The 6,610-nt window shown below is 47.0% G+C and overlaps 1 pseudogene; it reads right to left on the bottom strand.

Annotated features, from left to right (window-relative positions):
- Positions 1-1,905: 1,905 nt before the first annotated feature.
- On the bottom strand, positions 1,906-5,173 carry LOC130095041 (uncharacterized; annotated as a pseudogene).
- Positions 5,174-6,610: the final 1,437 nt, after the last annotated feature.

The raw sequence follows: 6,610 nt of genomic DNA, 5'->3' as shown, positions 1-6,610 counted from the left end.
TTAGAAATTGCCACATTTCACAAATAAGTAAGCAACAAAGAGCAACTTGTTAGTCATGTATGTTTTTTTGTTTGTTTTGTTTTTATTAGGTCTACGACGTATTTAGTAGTCTCATGTTTAGTTGGTCCGCCCACGGACCATTGGCTTAACGTCTGATGCATATGGCACACTTAACTGGAAACACTTCATGAATTCGAAGTCATCATCTGATTGGTTGAATTCTACAGGATTCATGTGTCCACCTCGTGGAAGAAGCAAGCTGTTGTGTTTACAACTGTGACAATGAGCGCTTATCAGGATCAACTAAACATTGGATTTTCAGAAGTATGTGAAGTTTGAGGCTCCAATGTTGCAGTAAACTTGCACAACGTTCTTGAATGAATAATTTATTAGATGCACGTCGGTCTGTTATCGTTTGGACATCGACTTTACATTTTCATGCCCCTAAATATGACGCTAAACAAAACGAACTGTGATTTGTTGCTTTACATGTCAGTCAAATGTCCTCTTGGGCAATGAAATCTGCGATAGAGTCCAGACCTTCTGCCATCAGTCTAAAGGTCTGGCTACGCAAGACTACATGTTTAGAAGCATGACTGTAATTTGTTAAAAAATAAAACCCACACCTGAGACTGTTCACCACCAACTAATTTTTACTCTATAAATTCCAAAAAAAGAAATTCCGCCACATGGCCAGGATATGTGTGATTGAACAGCTACATAAGAGCTTCTGCATTAACCGGATCACTTTCAGTGCGCTTGTTTCTGTTCAGATACGACAGTGATAATTGTGCTTTCTGATATTCCTGACAGGTAAATAGAGCCAAATGTGTTCTCTCCCCGAGCTGTGCTGTGAAAAGGGACATCTGAGGATTAATAACTTTAGAACTGAATTTGCCACTTTTTTCTCCATGATGATACAATCTCATGTTCTTGGAATGAGCCACTTGGTTTGGGCAATCAGGAAATCTCCGTCCCTGAGATGTGATTGCACATGAGCAATTTCTAGCGATTTTCAGTGAAATGGTGCCTGTGAATCCTCTCCAAATAAACCTTAAGGGATGAAAAAGTGAACCGATAAAATTGACATCAGATAGCTAAAAGTTTCACTGTCTTCCTTGAGATTCATATGGAGAATATAAGAGAGGTGTGAAGGGAGATGGAAAGAGAGGAGGAGGATAAAAGCCGTGCATTTCAATCAGCCCCATCTCTAGCCCTCAAGACTATGTTTAAGGTAACACATCCAGAAGGCATTTAACTAATCAGTAACCTCCTTGACTCAGGAAAATCAGTGGTATATTAGTTCTTTGCAGGATCACTTTGTTCCTACAAGAGGGTGTGTGGGTTGTAAATGTTCCATTAAAAAAATTATTCAAGCTGATCACTGTTCCATCACAAATTACCACAAATTTTCTTTTTTTATCAGATACCAAGTACTATCTGTAACGTTTAGGTTCTCAAAAGGACGATGAAAGCAACGAGATACAAAAAATGAAATTATTTAATTTCCAAAACACGATAATCCAAGATGCAAAACAGAATGTGAGACACAGACATGTGCACTAACCACAAACAATAACCAACACTGACATGAGAGGAACTTAAGAAAAAACACAGAGGAATGATGAGGACAACAGCTGAAGACGGTGAGTGGTGATGATGATGGCTGGTAGGTGCGGGTAATGGTGAAGGAGGTGCAGGTGTGGGCCAAGGAGGATGCTGGGAACTGTAGTGCAGACGGGGACTAACACATGACAGTGACGATGACAGTGACAGAGACGATGATAATGACAGAGACGAAGACAACTAGGTGGTGACTGTGACACTATCAAAGAAAAAGGTCAAAAGGTGTTTCGGGTCTTTAATCAACAGACACCCTCGCCCGGGCGACCCTGCCGGGGGTGATCAGTCCCCGGCCTGTGTCCAAGTGGCATGCTACTCCACGGATCCCCCCTCCTGATCCACAGCCATCGTGAGGCTTTTTCGGCAGCCTCAGAGATGTTCTTTACGGCTCGCCTGCACAGTTGTTCTTTAACTCCAAGGAGTTTGAGTGTTCGGGGTAACGACTGTCCTGCAAAGCCCCGGCAGCCGACCTCCACTGGCTCACTGCGTGTTTTCCAGCCGCCGCTCCTGCACTCCTCCACCAGCTCCGCATACTTGGCTCTCTTGCGCTCATTTGCCTCCTCCAATCTGTCTTCCCAGGGGACAGTAAGCTCCACTATGACCACCTGCCTGGTTGACTCCGATGTAATCACCACGTCTGGGCGGAGTGAAGTGGCCGTGATGTGATTTGGGAACTTGAGCTGCCTTCCAAGGTCCACTTGAAGGTGCCAGTCTCTTGCATTGACGAGGAGCCCGCCTGGGGAGCATGGCTGCTGATTTGCCTTCTCCCCAGCTCTGACAAAGGAGATGGTTTGCTTGGAGGGCTGCTGACTCTTACTGCTCTGAATTGCTGTGGTGATAGTATCCGCAAGAGCCCTGAGGACCTGGTCATGTCGCCAGCGATACCGCCCGTCCCCCAAAGCCTTTGGACAGCAGCTGAGGATGTGCTCCAGTGTGCCACTCCTTTGGCACAGTTGGCATGTTGGTGAGTCTACCAGGCCCCACCGGTGTAGGTTGGATGGGCTAGGTAGAAGATTGTACACCGAACGGATCTGGTACTTGATGCGCTGTGGTTCAGATCTCCACAGCTCTGCCCAGGTGATCTTGTGCTGCTCGGCGTTCTCCCACCTAGTCCAGGCGCCTTGCTGTTTCATACCGACCATCTTGGTCATGCGGTCCTCCTCCACCTCTGCCTGCACCTCGTCCTGCACCAACTGACACTTCCCCTCCCTCTTGCTTTGTCATAGCGTGGCTTAGGGAAACTGCCCAGGCCTGCACGTCCCACTGCCACGTTGCCAACCAAGACACCATGCCTCAGCTGAGCCTCCGCTCTGTCCACCACTTCCTGTGCCTTCCACTTCCTTCCCGTCTTAACACAGATTCCAGCTGAGTAGACTTTGACATCGGAGGAATCTCGGTACATCATGACCTCCCGGGCACGTGTGACCTTGAATTCCTCGGACAAGCTGCTGATGGGAAGTTGCAGCTTGGTGGAATGGCCATAGAGGGCGATGTTACTCAGGGACTGTGGGAGTCCTAACCATCTCCTGAGGAACTGACTGATGGTTCTCTCCAGTGCTTCTACCGTTGTCATGGGTACCTTGTGTACGAGAAGGGGCCAGAGAAGCCTTGGCAGGATTCCGTGTTGGTACATCCAGGTTTTGTACTTTCCTAGAAGCCCCGACTTGTCGACTGCCGTGAGCCAGTTCGTCATGTCGTTTCTGGTTTGTTGGAGAGCGGTTGTATCCTTCAGGGAGCTGTCAAAGATCTTCCCCAAGCTCTTGACTGGTCTTTCTGTTACTGAAGGAATTATTGTCCCCTCCAAGGTAAAACGGAACCGATCGGCCACTTTGCCTTTCTTTAAAACCAGGGACCTGGACTTGGCTGGCTTAAAACTCATCCTTGCCCATAGGATGAGGCGTTGGAGCCCCTGAAGAAGCCATCTGCACCCGGGAACTGAAGCTGCTGTCACAGTAAGGTCATCCATGAAGGCTCTTATGGGTGGCTGCCGAGTACCAGATCTAGACATGGGGCCTCTACATTCCACCTCTGCTGATTTGACGATCTTGTTCATGGCTAGAGAGAAGAGAGGTACGGAGATTGTACAGCCGGTGATAATACCCTTCTCTAGCCGTTGCCAGGAAGATGTTACTGCTCATGATGAAACTCTCAATCTGAAACTGCTGTAGTAGTCCAGAATAAGGTTGCGGATCGTCTCTGGCACATGATGTCTTGACAGTGCTTCTTTGACCAGCTTGTGGGGAATAGACCCGTAGGCATTGGTAAAATCCAGCCAGAGTACGGCAAGGTCTCCTCTGTTCTCCTTTGCCTCCCGGATCAACTGGCTCACCACTCCTATGTGCTCTAAGCATCCAGGTACTCCTGGGACTCCCCCTTTTGCACTGAGGTGTCTAAATACCCATTCTTTAAGAGGAACTCCATTAGCCGTTGTGACACGATCTTGAAGAAGATTTTCCCTTCGACACAGAGCAGCAAGATTATGCGAAACTGCTCAATGGTACTTGCATTCTCTTCTTTGGGTATCCAGATCCCCTCGGCTGATCTCCATTGGGAAGCCACCTTCCCTCTCTGCCAAAGCACCTTCAGGATTTTCCAGAGTCGAACAAGGAGCCTTGGGCACTGTTTATAGACCCTATAAGGTATTCTGCTGGGACCAGGAGCGGAACTTGATCTTGCTACCATTACCGCATCCTTCACTTCTTTCAAGGTGGGCCTGGAGATGTTGAACTGGGCCGCTGGTTCTGGAGGTTCGATGAGCTTCTCGCAGGGGCCGAGGTTTTGCTCCCTAGCAGAGTCACTGAATGTGATACTGAGGTGGTGGTTCATTTCCTCCGCCGAGCACGTGAGGTTGCCGCTTTTCTTCTGCCGCAGGAGTCTCTTAGTGAAGCCAAAGGGGTTTGAGATAAATGCCTTACGCTTGCGGGCTCGCTCCTTCCCCTTTTTTTTGTGCCACTCGGCCCGCCTGCGTGTGGTGAGACTCTTCCTTACAATCTCTCTGAGCTCTGCCAGGGCCGTTTTCTCCTCCTCCTTTGCTGCCTTGTACTGACGTTTCAGGGATCGTAGATCTTTGTCTGAGCTGGCTGATCTTTACCTCTCGCCGGTTTGGTTGTGATTGAGTAGTTGTGCCACACTTTTCTGTGATGCCAAACCGCTCTGCGCCTATACCCATTGTGAGGGTGCATATGGTAGGGAGTTTCTGTTCAACATTCCCCTTGCATGTCGACTCCAAGATCTTATTGAGGTCCTCATCTAACTGGTGCCAATCCTTCTTGTTAGCGGCAGGCCACTTCACCTGACGCTGTTCTGGCTTTTTGCTTTGAGAAGAGGCTGGTGCAGCTTAGAGGTTCCGGGCACTGTGGTGTGACTCCGGGCCTTGCTCCTCCTCCGTCTGACCAGGTTTTGCAACCGGCACTCCAGAAACTGAGGTACTGGCTACTACCCCTGTGCGTTGCTGCATTCGTCCACCCTTAAGGCAGGCCATCTTTGTCTGATGGATCTTCAGACCTGTCGGGTTTTTGCAAACCTTGCCGCAGATACAAACTGTGCTCATTGTCTGTTGTGCATTTGCTTGTGTCATAGCCTGAAAGTCTGTCCGGTTGGGATTCTCATTCTCCCCCCTCTCGGGAATCCTTGGGGGTATTTTTCAGAAGGGTTTTTCGGTTTAGCTGTCACTCCAGCTGTTGCCGTTTTAAAAGTTCTCTAAGCGATCCTGGGTGACGTCACTTCTTGTTGACGTTCGAACTATTGTCAAACAAAATGGAGGCTAGCTAGACCCTCCCTCCTCCTCATCCGTACACTAACCCCCCAAACCCTTCTTGTCGGTCATTGGCTGGAACAGTTTGTTATGTTTCGTGGTGCGGGTAAGCCCAGTTTGTTTTTGTTGCCGTTTGTGGAGCCTGGGGTGTCTGCAGAGACCGCGTTTTTTTACAGTGTGTTCAGGGGACAGGCAGCTAGCGGATAGAGAGGAGATGTTTGCTGTATGTGACAAAAAAAGTTTTGGCCTAAAAAACGCATGACATCGCTTAGAGCACCTTTAAGAATATAATATAATATAATATAAAAACATAAAAAAAAGAAAACTTAAACCAGCCTAACATGGTTTGCCTGTCAAAACCAAACCAATCTGGCAAGACTACAAGACCAGAAGTACTGGTTTCAGCAGATATGTATTAAAGGGATACTCCACCCAAAAATGAAAATTCTGTCATCATTTACTCACCCTCAAGTTGTTGCAAACCTGAGTTTCTTTCTTCTGCTGAACACAAAAGAAGATATTTTGAAGAACGATTGGAGCCAAACAGTTGTTTGGCACCATTGACTTCCATAGTAGAAAAAAAAATACTATGGAAGTCAATGGTGCCAAAGTTCCAATCGTTCTTCAAAATAACTTGCTTTGTGTTCAGCAGAAGAAATAAACTCATAGAGGTTTGCAACAACTTGAGGGTAAGTAAATGATGACAGAATTTTCATTTTTGGGTGGAGTATCCCTTTAACTATTACAGAAATAGGTATATGATCTACAATAGTATTTTCTAACAAAGTTCTTTTTTTTTTTTACTCATATGACAGCAAACTCATGACACATTATTTTGCATGCTATATAAATAATAAAAATCATTAGTTTAATCCCTAATTGTTTGGTCTGTATTTGTATGTGCCCCTCTCACAGCATCAGTATTGTTGTCAGGGCTCCACCAGACCTGCAACTCCGCCCACTCTCCCCTGATTACTGATTCACAACACCTGCACCTCATCACCTGCTTCCTATAAAACATTCTCATCCCCTTCCCCAACGAGGATGGTTTGGTCTCGTCTATACCTAGACTCTACCTCAACACTTACCTCTGACTCCCGTTCTGCCATCACCAGAGACTCTCTCCATAGACTTCCATCTGTAAAGGACAGTTCTAATTATTCATCAGCTAAGTTCCATCCGACATATCTTCATTGCATTCTTACTTACCAATTACATCTGCTGGCCTCCGTG

The sequence above is a fragment of the Rhinichthys klamathensis genome, unplaced genomic scaffold (assembly GCF_029890125.1).
Source record: "Rhinichthys klamathensis goyatoka isolate OS25496 unplaced genomic scaffold, OSU_Roscu_1.1 h1tg000184l_1, whole genome shotgun sequence".
Taxonomy (NCBI): domain Eukaryota; kingdom Metazoa; phylum Chordata; class Actinopteri; order Cypriniformes; family Leuciscidae; genus Rhinichthys; species Rhinichthys klamathensis.
This window is presented reverse-complemented; position numbering and strand designations above follow the sequence as displayed.